The sequence below is a fragment of the Drosophila gunungcola genome (assembly GCF_025200985.1).
Source record: "Drosophila gunungcola strain Sukarami chromosome 2R unlocalized genomic scaffold, Dgunungcola_SK_2 000011F, whole genome shotgun sequence".
NCBI classification, from domain to species: Eukaryota; Metazoa; Arthropoda; class Insecta; order Diptera; family Drosophilidae; genus Drosophila; species Drosophila gunungcola.
In genome coordinates this window covers 159,679-175,973 of record NW_026453169.1, presented here as the reverse complement: position 1 = coordinate 175,973, position 16,295 = coordinate 159,679, and the positions used below count along the sequence as shown (strand labels likewise).

Below are 16,295 nucleotides of genomic sequence, written 5' to 3'. Positions count from 1 at the left end.
AATGTTAGATAGAGAAATGATAAATATGCATTTAAGACGTAAAATAAAGGTCAAAACTTGGTATGTGTTGCACCCGAGGATTGTTAATATTATTTACTTAACAGAAGAATTTTAAAATAGTTAAGTCCAGTTTTTCAATAAACTTTTACATTTTAGGTATTTTCTGAATTGTTAGTAAAATCTGTCGGTATCAGAGAATTAGTATTGTCATACAGTCCTTTAATTTACTCTATAGAGTCAGCAGAATATTAAACCAACAACGCACCCCTTAGTTATTGGCTTAGATTTTTTTATACATATATTTCGTACACTTTTATTTGTTTCGAACCATTTATTGTAATTTGTTGGGTCCATTGATGAATTCAATTTCAAGGAGTCTATACCTTTTACCGTTTCGGCCGCAAATGAAACAACTTGAAAGTGAGGGCTATGTGTATCATAATGAAATGTATTTTTAGCTTCCTTGCATTTCAACTTGTTTTGCTCAGCGGCCATTTTTGATGACGTTGGGCCGAGCCACTTGGCTGATGGACGGGCGCACTGGCTGACTGACCGTCTGACTGTCAAAGAGACGAGACCCCACAGCAAAAAAAAAAACGCACTCAGACAATTGTCTCACACCATCACAATCACATTTACCGAAAAGAGGGAGAAACTCATCTGTATACGATGACGACTGATGAAATATACAAGTATATATGTGTTAATGGGTCTCTGACCTGATTTAATAATAATAAATAAACTGTCACGGGTAAAGCGAACAAGAGACGGGGCAGGTGGCGGGTGAAATCCAAAGTATGAACAATAAATACAAGTTTAATTAAAGTAAATAATTAATAACATGGATAATTCTCGAGAGAAATGATGAGTCAATGTAAGTGAGAAAAAAACAGGATTTAGGGTATTTAGTAGCACAAAATTTGTGAAATAAATTTTTAAACAAATGCTAAAAATTTGTTTACACCTAAAGTTTTTTATTGAAATTATTTCAATAAACTTTTAAATTTAGTTTTGTACACTTTGTGTTACATTTTTTCTTAACCAGCTGGCGTTGATAATTATGACGTTAAGTTATTAATTATCAATAATGCTTACTATTAAAAAAAAGATGAATTTTACTTTTTGTCAACCGATTTATGAAAACTACACAAACTTAAAACAAAGTCCTTAATCCCAAAAAAACTAAAAATTTTAATGAGTGTGTATTGAAAAATAATTAGAAACAGTATTAAAGTATAAGTCTTAATTGCTAAATAATATAACCCCTATACTTTTTAGTTTAATTTCTATACCGAAGAGTTTAAACTGTATCTTGAGGTCTTTTTTAAAGCCACATATGTTTTATTTTAATAATTCGTGGTATTCATTTAATATTTAAAGAATATTTCATACCGAATAATTTAAAATTCATGTAATAATAGTTTAGTTTTAAGACAATTTTTTTTTGGGTGTAGAATTGCAACTTTTAAAATTGACATTTCTCTTAAATTAAAAAAAAAAAGGTTTTAACCGTGAGATAATCTTGGGGTAGAAAATGGTACCATTAAGGTAAAGTAGATAGAAATAAGTAACAAGAAATAAGTAAGTAATATTGAATTATGTTGAAAAAAAAAACAAAAAACAATTTTTTGATATTGAAATTAAATTAATTAAACTTTCCCGTTTCAATAAAGTGTGCATTTTATTTGTAAAGTGCTTAGATTACAATTAATATCATTCAAATTGCAATTATCGCAAAACAATCTCTTACAGCATTGAACCGCACTGTACAACAAAACCGAAAAATAATAACGCGAAAATTATCGCCACCGTCTGTTTATTGTTATTGTTTTTTTTTTTTTTGTTAATTTTTTGCCAAATTTGCCTTTTTAGCAGTGTGAGTGTTTGAGTGAGTGGAGCTTGGATGAATGTGTGCGTGTATGACCTTGAAATGGGTTGCGCTTTGTTGTTGGCACATTTTGGAAATTATCGCGCGTGTTTCTGTATTCGAATATAAGTAGTATATGTGAAGCAAACATCCCGCTCTCACTTCACACCCCCCCCGCGTGAAACGAAAGTCGCCCGTCGCTTTCATTTTGATCGTGTACGTCGTACAACGTCGGTTGACAAAATGCAACCAGCTAAAAAAAAATATATCAGCAAATTCGAATGTTTATGTGTGTGTTCGAGCCAAAACGAAAGAAAAAAGAAAAAGAGAAATGAAATGAAATGCGCTCGGTAATTATCAGAGGCGCTGCCATGAAATTAATTATCTTTTTACAGAGATGCACGATAAACTTGCGCGACTCGCCAAAAGCCAAAGTTCGCTGTATTAATTCAAGGCCAAGTGCGATACGCGAAAAAGTGCAAACAGCAGCGCAGCAACAACAACTGCGACTACAGTAGCAGCAATAGCAATGAGTGTATTCATGTGTACACAGGCGATATATATTTTATACATTATACAAGTATATGTACACAAACAGACTTTCATGCCATCGCCAATATATCAGCAAAATCAGCACCGAGAATCACTGGCGAATGTGTTGCGCAAATGTTTTCTCTTTTCTTTTTTGCACTGCCTCTGCCACGACTGGTGAAAGAGAGGTGGGCGGAAAAATGGGTGGAGTTTTGAATACTGGCAAAGTCTGCAATGCAATCCAAAGAGAACTTTTTTAAATAGCAATACACGTTTTCCTACTGAAATTCTCTAAAAAACGTGAGTAATATCAAAACAAATATCAGTTTTGATCTTATGAACAAAGAACATAGATGAATGCTTTTACTTGTTGGGAATCATTTTCAGCTTTCAATTTACATTATACATGTAATATAAATTCCTGTTTTTTATTGATTTCATAAAAAAACTCATTTATAGAATTTTCTTTCCAGAAGCGGATATTCTTCAAAGTAATTTAATCTTGGTAAAAAGAGAGAAACTAAATGCCATTATTAAAAAGTTGACTTTTTTTATAACATAAGAAATTAAAAAATATTTTATGTAGGTTTTTTTTAAGTCTAGTTCAGAAAGGAAATAAAAAATTTAAGAACAATTATGGTTATAAAGGAGTGCAAAAGGATAAAAACAAACTTTAATTTAAAAAAATTTGAATTTATTTATTCCGCGAGTCCTGAAATGTTCTTACTAACTCAAAATCAAAGTAAAACTAAATGCCATTTTAGAATGCGATTTACCTATTTAATAAAATTAGAAAATACAAAATTTTTTAACAAAAAAGATAGGCTTATTTAAGTTCACAAAATAAATATGTGGTTTTTAGGGGGTGCAAAAGAATTTGAATGAATTTATTTCTGAGTTATAAATAATGTATTAATTCCACGAGTCCTGAAATGTCCTTACTATCTCAAAATCCCCTTGCTTTAGAGGACATTCTCCCATTGAGAATATACTTCTTCAATGCCACGAGAATGCTAATCACCTGCCACGAGGAAACTCCTGGGCTTAAATGCAAATTTAGTTGTCCTTCGGATTCGATACCTCATTTTCGCCTGTTTTAGGAAAGGACTTAAGCCCAAAGTCCAATTGCGGCACGTAGCTCACGTTTATTAGACTACATAAATGCGAGGCGATTAGAGGAAAAGTCTGGGCAGCACCGATCAATGTATCCATCAAAACAACAACGTCACGATTATTTTTGTCATAATCCGGTTCATTATGTTGTTTGATCGTCATCATGAAAGCGAAAATTTCACATGAATTTCAAGGACAAACTCAATGTGCACATATGTATGTATTTACGAATGTTTGTGTATATCGAGGGAATTTGTTATTTTTTTCGGTTCTTCTTCTGTTCTCTCGTTTTGGTTGGTTTTTTTTTTTTGCAGGAATTAATTGTGCGGGTTCTGCATGAAGAACACACACACATAGCAACCATAATATTGCATTTATATATGGGAAATGAAAAAAAAAAAAAAACGAAATGCTAAAGCAAACAAGAACCCGCCACTCTGGATACGACAGCGTCGCACGAGGCTCTTGTGCTAATGGCATTTGGCCTATTTATGCTTCCACGTATTGAACACAGATACACTCACTCATACACACACACACACACACACACACACACATGCACAGGGACACCAATACCAGCGTGATGGGAATATTAGGTAACGCTTGCCAACAGGGTTTCAAATTCGTTTTTAACCCTTCGTCAGCGAAGCCTGCAGTTGGGAAGTTAATTGGGTTAAAAGCGCACTGGGTTAGCCACAGGGTGCTTCGAAAGTCCTTCGGTCACAGAAGTTTTTGGAGTTCCGAAAGACGCTTTCTACTCACAAGCTTTTCGAAATTTAAAATCTGATTGCATATCTTTTTATAAAACCTTGTTTTACCTCATGCATAGATTCACTTATGAATTTTTAATTGCGACGAAGTACTCATACAAAGCATAACTTACCCTTAAATACAGTCAAGCTTTCGTAATTCGAACTTTTATTTGTCGAACTTTTTTTTTTTATTAGTAATAGAGAGTTCAAATAAAGATATAATACATTCTATAACACAACGTCGCATTATATCAATTTTTGTTGGTGGCAGATGGTTTGAGTATTATATTAAGAAATTGAAGCAATAATTTCATAACTTTTGTTTACCATCCAAGCTAAATTAGACTTAATAGTATCCAAAGACCCTGTATTTTTTATCACATTTTTCTCTTCACTTCCTTTTCCTCCCGCTGTTGCACTTACTCAATGCCTGTCTTCCTCCCCAAATGGTAAAAAAAAACTTATTCATATACACGCTTATCGATATGTGTATATTTTTATATATATATTCAAGATCAAGGTCAAACTATATATAGAAGCTTATGTACAGAGAATACAAGCAAATCATAAAGAGAACCGAATGGAAGAGAGAATTGTAAACATGTGCCGACTACTCAAACACAATGGCAGAGTCTTTGGTCTTGGTCCGATATTAAAGTCCGCCAGACCGTACCGTACCTTCCCGTCCGTCCGTCCGTCCGTCCGTCCGTCCGTCAGACCGTCCGCCGATCCGTCCATCCCTCTGTCCGTCCGCTGTGGTTTAGCAACCCCTGCAGACCATTTGACACACTAAGGCAAGAGTCGTGTGTTTTTATTTTGGGTACACTCCTTTACCTTTTGGACAATGGCAGGCAAGTGTACCTGCTGGCTTGCAAAAAAAAAAAGCATCTGCTGTCCCTCCGCTTTTCGAGCCCAACGAAGACCTTGAATTGGCACTACCACCACCACTAACTAAAGCAAGACGAACCAGAACCGCAGCGACAAATTTGAAGAAGACGAAGGATCGCATTTTGGTCAAGCTACAAATTCTAAGGCATAATCAGGAAATGCAAGCACGAGGAGAAGGGGGAGTGGCCGAAACCAGTTCTCCGGCTTTGATAGCCAGAGCCTTTTTAAGAGGCCAGACACCGAGCCAGACTGGCAACGGTGGTTATCATGTTTCAGGCGCATGATTGAAAAATCATTGTTTCGAAGCCTTGAAGAGCTTTGTCCATGGGTCTCCTTCTTTTATTTTCTTTTCTTTTCTTTTCTTTCTTTCTGACGTTCTTTCCTTCGCATTGCGTGTCCTGCACAGATTAAGCTGAGTCTGGGCTTGGCCGTCTAGACATTAGGTAGGGCAAACCTAATTGCATACATTGCTCAATCGATGCGATCGATTCGATTTGGTCGGGCGGCTAAGGTTTCTCTGGAAAGTGCCTGCAGCCCAGTACCTTTTATGCTAATTTACGTGTTAGGAGAATTTTGGCTTCTGGAAATTTAAGAAAGGATTGGGATTCTCTTATGCAATTAACAGTTACCCCATTAGGTCTGTATTTTGATGGTGGGTCTTATAAGACTTAAGTGAATGAAATAAGATATATATCTATAATAGTTGATTTATCAATTAGATACATACATGCTAAATAATTCTCATAACATTACTTCGATGCCATTTTCAAGCCTTCAAGGTTTTCCCAGATTTATTGAAAAAATTGACCTTGTACTTGTCAATAGCAGACTATTAATGAGCTTGATCCTTATACACTTGCGCATAAATCACTGATTCCAGCAGCCAACTAAAGCAAATGAGCAGAAACCACAAAAAGCTATAAAATTATACTGTCAAAAAATGCTGGAAAATAGTCAAGAAATCAAGCGTGATAAAAAAAGAAAAAAAGAAAACTGGGAAAAGGTTTGTGCTCACTTGATTTTCCCTTGGAGGATTGTTTGTGGAATTGCGCATACGCCACATTGCACACGTCCATCTTCGCCCATTTCACAAGAAGGGAAGGAGAGAAACCAATCGCAAGTGAAATTGCTAAGAAAAATAACAGACGCCACAGACAGAGCCAAGGAGAGCATAGGGACAAGGGTTATGTCTGCTCGGTGTGTCCTTACAACGGCAACAGCCTTGGCATGATTTCATTACGCACCCTGCCTCCAACCCTCCAACCCTCCAACCCATCAACTCCCCATTTTCTGGTTGATTTTTGGGTCGTCGCTGCCCGCGCCCCGCCAGACACATCCCCAAGTTGAAGTAAGCGCAGAGTAAAAGCGAGGCAAGTTCAAGCGCGCACGCACAATTTGGGGGACTGGCTGTGTAGGATCGATTATTTTCGGGCCGACAGTGGCCATTTTATTTTAGGAGCCGTAAAAGCACCCAAAAGGAACCAAAGGAACCTCCAGGACCCAAATTGGAGGCTGCAGGGCGTTGGCTTGTGCGTGCGTCTGGCGGTGAGGGGTCTTGTGGGTGTTCCACCTCAAAGTCTCTTGTCCCCTCGTTCCAAATTTACGCCAGTAAAGTTTACGATGTCGAGCATTTAGTGCCAAAAAACGACGTCGACGCAGCTGCCACCGCCGTGTGCGTGTGTGCGTGTGTAGTCATCGTCTGGTGACCTTCAACTTTCAACTTTATTGCCATTGTCAGCCAGCCAGCCAGGCAGCCCACCGCCCACAGGCGCACCCCCTCTGCCTAATCATTTGTCTGTCTGCTCGTCCCGAATGCGGCGCGTTTTGGTAATTTCGAGGCTTACATTCGCTCCACGTCTGGATGCGAATCGAGGCTCTGCGATGAGTGGGTGGCCATTTGGCCAGGGGGTTTTGGCCTTTTATTTGCCTTGTCTGTAGCGCCCATGACCTTGAAGCTGGCCACGTTTTCACGTGAAAGGTGAAAGGCACGTTCTCGGCTTATGTCTGCGTATCGCATCGCTCTCTATGTGTGTGTGTGTGTGAACGTATCTTTGAGCGCGGGGGCGTGTTTTTCATTCCTTGCTGTGTGCAGCTCGTGCCAAATTCCCTGTTTGGTTTCCTTTTGTCCTACGTCATATACATTTTCCTGATTATAATCAATTTATATATAAAAACATTGCACATTCGATTAGCTACTAAGAAAATGAAGATACATTTGAAACGCATTTAAAATTCATATGAAAGCACCTAATCTAGATATGTTCAATAATTGTGATACTATAAGAGCTAGTGAAATTTTATAATCAAGTTGAAATCACTAAAAAAATAACAAAACTTCAGGAAACTGCACACCGTCGAAACCTGTATTTTCAATGCAGCTGTTCTGTGTAAACCGCAAAGTTTAATAATAACATTATAAATATAATAGTTAGAGTTTGCCAGCAAAAATTCAAAGTTGAGAAAAAACTTTCCCAACAAAACTTTTTTTATAAAAAAAAAGTTTAAGTAATAAATATTTTTGATCTGAAAAAAAACCTTTGCTTTCCTTAATTCTCTGGTTAATGTTTCTTTTCATATTGAAATTCAAAAATATTAATCACGAGTTTGAACAAGGAAAAGCGAGAGAAAACAATGATACGTAAATTAACGCACTTGTCGACATGTAAAATACGTGACTCCGAATGTAAAATGTAACTAGCGACATCTGTGGTGAAAAATATAAGTAACAGCACATCTATTTACTCGTCTTGTACAACGCCATCTGCTGCTGGTTTATTATGAGCAATTCCGAATTCAGTTTATAAACAGCGCCATCTGGTGTTGATTTCAACTTTGAATTGCAAGTTTTACACTATTTTCATAGTGTATCAATTTCTTTTTTTTCGGCATCAGTGCTTTTAAGAAAGGTCTGAACCGGAAAAAGTGTAAATGCTCATTTGAACTTACAATATTTTTCTGTTTAAAGGTTAAGCAAATATATGTTTTTAAAGAGCAGAGACGCTAAAGTACCCATTGGTTCATTTTAAATGATTGCAACAGTCTTCTTTCACACAGATACAGAGGTTGTTTCTTGAGTTTATTGAAAATCAGACAATGCTAAAATTGCAATTTATTTACTCAGTATCAATATAAAACTTTCAAACGAATTTTGAAGTGTACGCTGAATAAGTTAAAGTAAACTTTTGGATCAGATATATACAGATATGGTCGATTTTTGATTTCCCCCTTTTATTTTGGTCCACAACTCACCTGTTTTGCCGGTGGGACTGTAAGGATCATAGCTGCCGGCGGACATGGGCGATGCATAGCCGTTGGACATGTTGTAGCTGTGATTCTGCGAACCGGGCGACGGCGAAAGCGGAGGCGCAGAGCTAGGCACGCTGCCTGGACTAGGAGTGGACATCCAATCCTCAGGGCTGCAACCAATATGAAAATGACAAAATTATTCAGTGTTTTAATTTACACAGCATTCGTTTTAATCAACTTAATATTTGATTAGATTGACACTTCACTGCTAGCCCCTCTTAACAATGACGGACGTTCTCTTTAAAGGAAACTAAGAGGAAAACAAAACAAAAATTTTAAAAATTAAAGATATATAAATAAAACAAAAAAAAATAAATTAAAAAAATATTAAACCTATATCAAATTTGAAAATATTGAAAAAACTGAAGTATATATGAACAAGTTATTTTCCAAATGCATGTTTAAAAAGTTTTGACATTTAATCGGTGTTCTCCTGTATATTGTTAAGATTCCCAACGTAATTTGAGTCAAAAGATGTCAAATGTTTTTCATTTTGAGCCAGAAATTTATAAATTGTGGCTGATTCTGAATTTAAAAGTAGTTGATTAATAAAATACTGTATACTTTTTCATCAGACCGAATTGAATGAATAAAAAAAGTCTTACACATCTAATCGTGGCCTTTTGTTGGGCACGAGCACCAAATGCCCGTTCGCCGCTGCAGCCGACGTTGATGCCGCTGCTGATGAACTTGTCTTATTGGATGAGGTTGTTGCTGCTGCTGCGGGTGCAGCTCCTCCGGCTGCCGTGCTCACGGCAATGACGTCCGGCATGGGCTCGATTTTAATTGTCGTGGGTGTTGGCCTCAGTTTATCCTCGACTGCGGATGCAGATGTTGTCGCTGTTGCGCCGCCATTCGCACTGGCCACATGCAAGGTCAGGGGGGCATGGCTTCTGCTGGCGGACGAAGATGATGTGGGTGAGGAAGATGCGCCTGCAGTGGCGGCAAGTTGTTGTTGCAGCAGAATGTGGCTGGGTATTGTCGAGCGTTTTGGTTTTGTTTGTAGTTGTCCGCTCGTCGTCAACATGGCCACACCTTCATGATGTCCATTCGTATAGATTACATAATTCTCTAGATTCTATGATCCTGAAAAAGGTCAAAGTATAAAAGGCATTAGAAAAAAAAAAACATTAAATAAAAGCGGCAAAAAAAAATGAGCCGCCCCCGGGTGGACTCGAACCACCAACCTTTCGGTTAACAGCCGAACGCGCTAACCAATTGCGCCACGGAGGCACATGTAGGCAACTGGTCAAATATCGTAGGTAAGCCAAGCCCAAAGCTTTCGTTCTCAATGAATTACAAATTATTATTTTATGTTTTACATTAAATTATTTATGTACTTGATATGCCAACTTGATATGCCATTTTATCTTCAAAACGATTTAGGTGTATTTTTAGTTAAGTTATTAGTTGGGTAAAAAGTAAAAATTCTAAAAACTGAACATAGCAAAAGTCCACTGTCACATGACGCAGGAGTGGGCAATGATTTTTATAAGCAGAATGAAACAAAACTTTTTCATAAGAACCAACAAATCAAACATTTCCGGAAACTATACTAGTATCTTTATTGGCACGTTTGGAAATTAATATTAATAATTAAATTTACCCTTCAATTCCAATTCTATTGTTCTTATAGAAATGTAGTTCTTGAGACCTAGACTTCCGTACGGACAGAAAGGCTGATGGTCATGACTGACCAGGAAAACTGATCCTGGTATAGGTAAACGTTTCTGAAAACACAGAGCAAATGGTAGCTCTAATCGAGTAAATAATAATAAGTTCCAGAAATTAATCTCACATAATGTTGTTGAGATTAGAGTTAATTTACTACTTGCACTACAGGGTATAAATGCATTAACTATTCTGGTAGTCTAAACGGAGTTATATTGCCGGGCAGATTTCACAGCCTCCGTGGCGCAATTGGTTAGCGCGTTCGGCTGTTAACCGAAAGGTTGGTGGTTCGAGTCCACCCGGGGGCGGTATATATTTTAAATTAAATTTATTTTTTGTATAAAATTATGGCCACTTTATTTTGTCCATTAAAAATATAGATGTCATTCACAAAATATATATTTTAACAAGAAAGGAAGCAAACTTCGGCAAGCCGAAGTTTATATACCCTTGCAGCTATTGTAAGAATTAAATATTTTTGAAAACATTAAAATTATGATTTACTTGCGTATATGTCTAAAAACATTGAAGCAATGATGATTTGCAGCTCATTATTAGGTAGTTATTTTATATAATTTTATTATTTCTATTGGAGCTATATGATATAGTCGTCCTATTTTGATGAAATTTTAACCGTAATTCTGAAATATTTATCCATTACTATATGTCAAAGAACTTATAGAAAAATTTAAAAACACCAAAGTTATAATTTTTTTTTATTTACTTTTACGATTGTTCCTATGGGAGCTATATGCTATAGTCGTCCGATTTTGATGAAATTTAAACCGTAATTCTGAAATATTTAACCATTACTATATCTCGAAGAACTAAAAAAAAAATTAAAAAAACAGAAAAGTTATAATTTTTTTTCATTTACTTTTACGATTGTTCCTATGGGAGCTATATGCTATAGTCGTCCGATTTTGTTGAAATTTAAACCGTAATTCTGAAATATTTAACCATTACTATATCTCGAAGAACTAAAAAAAAATTAAAAACAGCAAAGTTATAATTTTTTTTCATTTATTTTTCCGATTGTTCCTATGGGAGCTAAATGCTATAGTCGTCCGATCCGGCTCGCTCCGACTTATATACTACCTGCAATAGAAATACAACTTTTGGGAAAGTTTCATGCAGATAGCTTAAAAACTGAGAGACTAGTTTGCATATAAACGGACGGACAGACGGACAGACGGACATGGCTAGATCGACTCTACTAGTGATGCTGATCAAGAATATATATACTTAATAGGGTCGGAAACGTCTCCTTCACTGCGTTGCAAACTTCTGACTGAAATTATAATACCCTCTGCAAGGGTATAAAAATAATAATATTTTGAATTCTTTTTTGATTTAAAAAAATCTCTATATGTAAGGATGTTTGGTTCTTAACATTATAATCACCCGTCAGGGTTAAAAAAAAATTAAATTTTGATTTTGAAAAAAATATAATCCGCCCCCGGGTGGACTCGAACCACCAACCTTTCGGTTAACAGCCGAACGCGCTAACCAATTGCGCCACGGAGGCTGTTGCGCACGGCCCGTCAGGTGGCTTTTTTGTAAAACGGCAATCCAATTTGCTAATCTGAAAATAAATCTTTACTATCACTTTATAAGCGCTAAGCAGTTACCTCAAAAGTAAATATTTGTCTTCACTCAATATCTTCCATTGATTGCTTCATTTACCTAATTAGGGAAATGTCTAGGCGCCCTTTGGCATTCAATTTTATTATTTATGTGCATGTGCTGGCGTATTAAATTGCATGACCAGATGTCAATTACCTGAAGTCGAACGAGGTCAATGCAGTAGTTTAATGCACTTTAAGTACGTGTGACATGCAACGGAGGAACTTAAACTAAAGCAGAGCCATCCGACCACCCCCTCAACTAAAGGCGGCGCCTTTGCTTTAGCGCAAAATTGAATTCTCAAGTGTACCACCCACAAAGCGATACACCCTAAGCACAAGCCCTCCAATGTCCCTCACACGGAACGCAACCAAGCGAGGCGCCGACAAAATGGCGTAAGCATATTGACCCAGAATCCTTGATAAGGTCGTTTCACGTTGGGCAGCACCACTTACGAGTGGCCCAGCCGGACCGACTGGATCCGAGCGCTGTGACCTAATTTCAGCGGATGCTTATATAACCCATCTGAATCCTGTATCAGTACGATTATCAAATTTTAATTAACCCAACAGGGGGTAAAAAAAAAAAAAACCAATAGAAGTGCGGAGCATGGCGGGAAAAAAGCGCAGCGAACGGCGAATGCAAAATTTTGGCGTCAGTTGAGCAGATTAAAATCTATTTGTGGCACATGAAAAATAGCGACACAGAAGCAGACTTTTATTCAGCTCCTCTCCTTCTCACTCGCCTCCCCCAATCGCCGTGCATTCGTTAGAGTTTATTCGCCTTTTGGTTCGTTTCGTTTTACTTCTGGCATGTTGCACTTGCACTAATTTCTCGGACCGGCTTGTTGTTGCTCGTGTTGTTGCGTTCCTTCTGTGTGTGGGTAAACAATCGGACGGACAAGAACCACGGTTGACGACCGGCTGACCGGCGGAGGGGTCAGGCAATCGAGGGGGACGCACTGCAAATGATGCATTTCCGCTGCATACAAAAACAGGAGAATTCCGCTTGGGTTGTATTTTTCTAAAATGACCGGGAAAACTTGGTGAGGCGACCACAACTCATCTGCATTTCCAATTGCCACTGCCGCCGAGCACAAAGCAACTGCAATTTATGTACATATCAATTAGCAAAAAAAATCAATTTTTAGTTTGGTCTTGAGCGTAAAACTTTGTCATCTTAAAGTGCGATAGCGAAAGGCCATGGAAAACTTTTTTGTTACGCTACATTGAGGGACACATCTCGATTTTAAGATTTCATGATTTTTAATGGGCAATTTTTAATTTAAATATGAAACGGTATATATACTTTTTTGTATTGTAATAACACCAGAAAGTTAGATTAAAAGTAAAATCAAAATTATATTTCAAAAAAATTACCATAAAACAAGAAAAGAAACTAGCTTCGGCAGGCGAACATTAAATGTATACTTTGGCAGCTATTACACTAATTAAATATGCTTCAAAACGTTGCGTAAATGTTTAAAACTAATGAGCTATGTCGATTTTCGATCGTTCCTAGTTTTTCCAGCTTTATGAGATCGATGTACTGTTTTAATGACATTAAATCCATAAATTTGACATAGTAACCCAATATTATATCTCGAAATATTTTCAAATAAAAGTTCTTAGTAGGTAAGACAATGTCTCTTTGCAAACTAATTATAATACCCTCTACAATCGTAGATAAACCTAAACAAAAAAAAATGGGATTTGAACCTGAGACATAAATAGTTATTTGATGTTATTTTTTATTTTTTCTGGGTGTTCTTACTTAAACACAGTCAGCTAACATACTTAAACCTTAATATTTCCCCAGAAAAAATCGGAGTCTAGGTGGCGCTATCTGTCGGACTACATTGCCGTCACTTAAAGACAGAGCAGCGGCAGAGAACTTATATACTCGATAGCTTTTTAAAAATTTATTATTATTATTTTTGAGTCTACCAATAGCTATGACCGAAACACACACGCACACAGTCCACTGCAATCTAACTTTGTCTTAAAAAGACATGAATTACTAGAATCTGCACGTCAAATCCCAAATCGCTATACTTTTATAGTTTCCGAGATTTCATAAGGACGGACAGACAAACGGATAGATTTGGATCAATATCCTGATCACGAATATATACACATTGTAGGGTCGGAAATGTCTACTTCACTGCGTTGCATTTAACTTAAATTTTAATCTGCAAGGGTATTTTAAATTAGCAAATAATTTATAAAGGCGTATTTTGTTGGGCCGCCTAAATGAGTCGCTGATTAGTTGAACTTCGGTCAGCTGTTTGCCAGGTGTTTCTTACAAAAGTCAGAAATTTCAGCGATTCAAAATCTTATAGGCTGTTGTCTATCTTTATACCCTTGCAGAGGGTATTATAATTTCAGTCAGAAGTTTGCAACGCAGTGAAGGAGACGTTTCCGACCCTATAAAGTATATATATTCTTGATCAGCATCACTAGGAGAGTCGATCTAGCCATGTCCGTCTGTCCGTCTGTCCGTCTGTCCGTCCGTTTATATGCAAACTAGTCTCTCAGTTTTAAAGCTATCTGCATGAAACTTTCCCAAAAGTTGTCTTTCTATTGCAGGTAGTATATAAGTCGGAACGAGCCGGATCGGACGACTATAGCATATAGCTCCCATAGGAACAATCGGAAAAATAAATGAAAAAAAATTATAACTTTGCTGTTTTTTAATTTTTTGTTTAGTTCTTCGACATATAGTAATGGTAAAATATTTCCGATTTACGGTTTAAATTTCATCAAAATCGGACGACTATAGCATATAGCTCCCATAGGAACAATCGGAAAAATAAATGAAAAAAATTATAACTTTGCTGTTTTTTAATTTTTTGTTTAGTTCTTTTTCATTAAAAGCTTTCGGTACTCTGTAATAACCAGTATTACAACACGCTCTATTTACTATTTAATAAAATAAGGGTGCATCACTTGAAAAAAATATCGCAAAAGAATGCTGTTTTCAACTTTACTTAATACGAGATACCCAACACTAATTGCTTTGTTACTAAAAGAGTTGCCTGCTCGTAGGCATGATGTAACAAATTTGGGTACTTTGATTCGAATTTATAATAATTTACTTCGTAAAACTTAAATCTGGAATACTTTTTCTTTTGAGCATTTTTCCACAAATTTATTTACGAGCGATAGTATTTTCTTTTTTATTTGCTTTTATACAAAAGTAAACAAATTTAGAATTCGTCTTGATCTAATTAAAAAAAATTTAAATTTTGGATATCGCCTTGTTTTCGGTTGCAAAATAATTTATTTTGCATTGACCTACATGCACGGATACTTCGCACTGATTTCCGGATTTTGAGCTACAAACAAATGCATATGAGAAACGCTCAGACTCTTTTTCCTCATTTTCAAAAAAAAAAAAGAAAATACGCTCACTGTTACTCACTCACCCAGTTTTACAGTTTGGCTGTATTCCTAAAATAATCCGCTGCAATGATTGTTTACCTTTACTTTTCACTGTGTTTATTGCTTTCAAATTATTGTTTGGAATTCACTTAAAGTTGAAATTTGCTATTTCTAACACTTTTAAAAAAAGAAAACTCAATTTGATTGCTTACAGTTTAATAATGTTAAGTCATTTTCGGTCCACGGTGCAAATGCATTTTCTACAATAAGAAAGAGAAAGAGAGTGAGTCGGCTGAAAACACCGCGGGGGTGAGAGAAAGCTGTGGAGAGCGCGAGAGAGAGAGTAGGAAATGCAGCGCCCAGACACGTGCATTTTTCGACATTTTAGTTGTTGCCGCAATTAATTCAAAAAACACAATACTCAGCAAAAAGTTTAAATGAACTTATGATTGGCACACTGCACTGTGGAAATCGCTGTAATAAGTTTTGGGCACAAACTGCTTTTCATTTCGTTCATTATATTGTCCAAAGAGCAGTTTTCAGTTCTCCCGCTCTCGCAGTCTCTCCCGCGTAATCCCTCTCTCGCTGAGCGAGTAAACAAGCGCCAACTGCATGGAATGTTTGGCGAAGGGGGCGGGGTGAAAGGGGGGACGTGTCACTCGCCACAGCAGCAGCAACAACAACAGTGGATATCTAGCTCGGCACAGTTTTTGTGGCTTAAATAACTTATTTTCACTAAAAAATTGTAGTGCAATCAAACTAAGGTTTACTTCAATGGAGTAGAGATTGGGGGCTTTGCTTTTTTTGATTAGCAGACAAAATGCCGATTAATTTGACAAGCTTTGTTTCAAAACATACAAAAATGAGGAAGTGTGTTTATTAATCCGAAATTGTTTGCACTCTCCGCGTTGTTCTGCCGATTTTCTAGCACGGTCACCGAGTTTATTTTCGATTTTTCTGCATTTTTCCACCGACAACAGCGCGCGATGTAATTTGTAATACTCGAGAAACTCTGAAACTGAAACGTCAACGCCGCCGCCTCTGCCGCCTGCGGTGGCAGCGCTGCTCGGCCTCTGCCGTTGCTGTCAGGTGAAGCTCTCTCTCGCTCTCTGGCGGGCCCCCTTTGCCGCCCTCTCCGCAACCCCCTTTCTTGGCGGG

The 16,295-nt window shown here is 37.1% G+C and overlaps 3 non-coding genes across 3 annotated transcripts; 1 reads left to right on the top strand and 2 right to left on the bottom strand.

Annotated features, from left to right (window-relative positions):
* Positions 1-9,616: 9,616 nt before the first annotated feature.
* Trnan-guu (transfer RNA asparagine (anticodon GUU)) lies at positions 9,617-9,690 on the bottom strand. Its single transcript has one exon. It is a non-coding gene; the product is annotated as a tRNA-Asn (tRNA).
* A 672-nt stretch (positions 9,691-10,362) lies between these two features.
* Trnan-guu (transfer RNA asparagine (anticodon GUU)) lies at positions 10,363-10,436 on the top strand. Its single transcript has one exon. It is a non-coding gene; the product is annotated as a tRNA-Asn (tRNA).
* Positions 10,437-11,582: 1,146 nt separating this feature from the next.
* Positions 11,583-11,656, bottom strand: Trnan-guu (transfer RNA asparagine (anticodon GUU)). The gene has a single exon. It is a non-coding gene; the product is annotated as a tRNA-Asn (tRNA).
* Between the last annotated feature and the right edge of the window lie 4,639 nt (positions 11,657-16,295).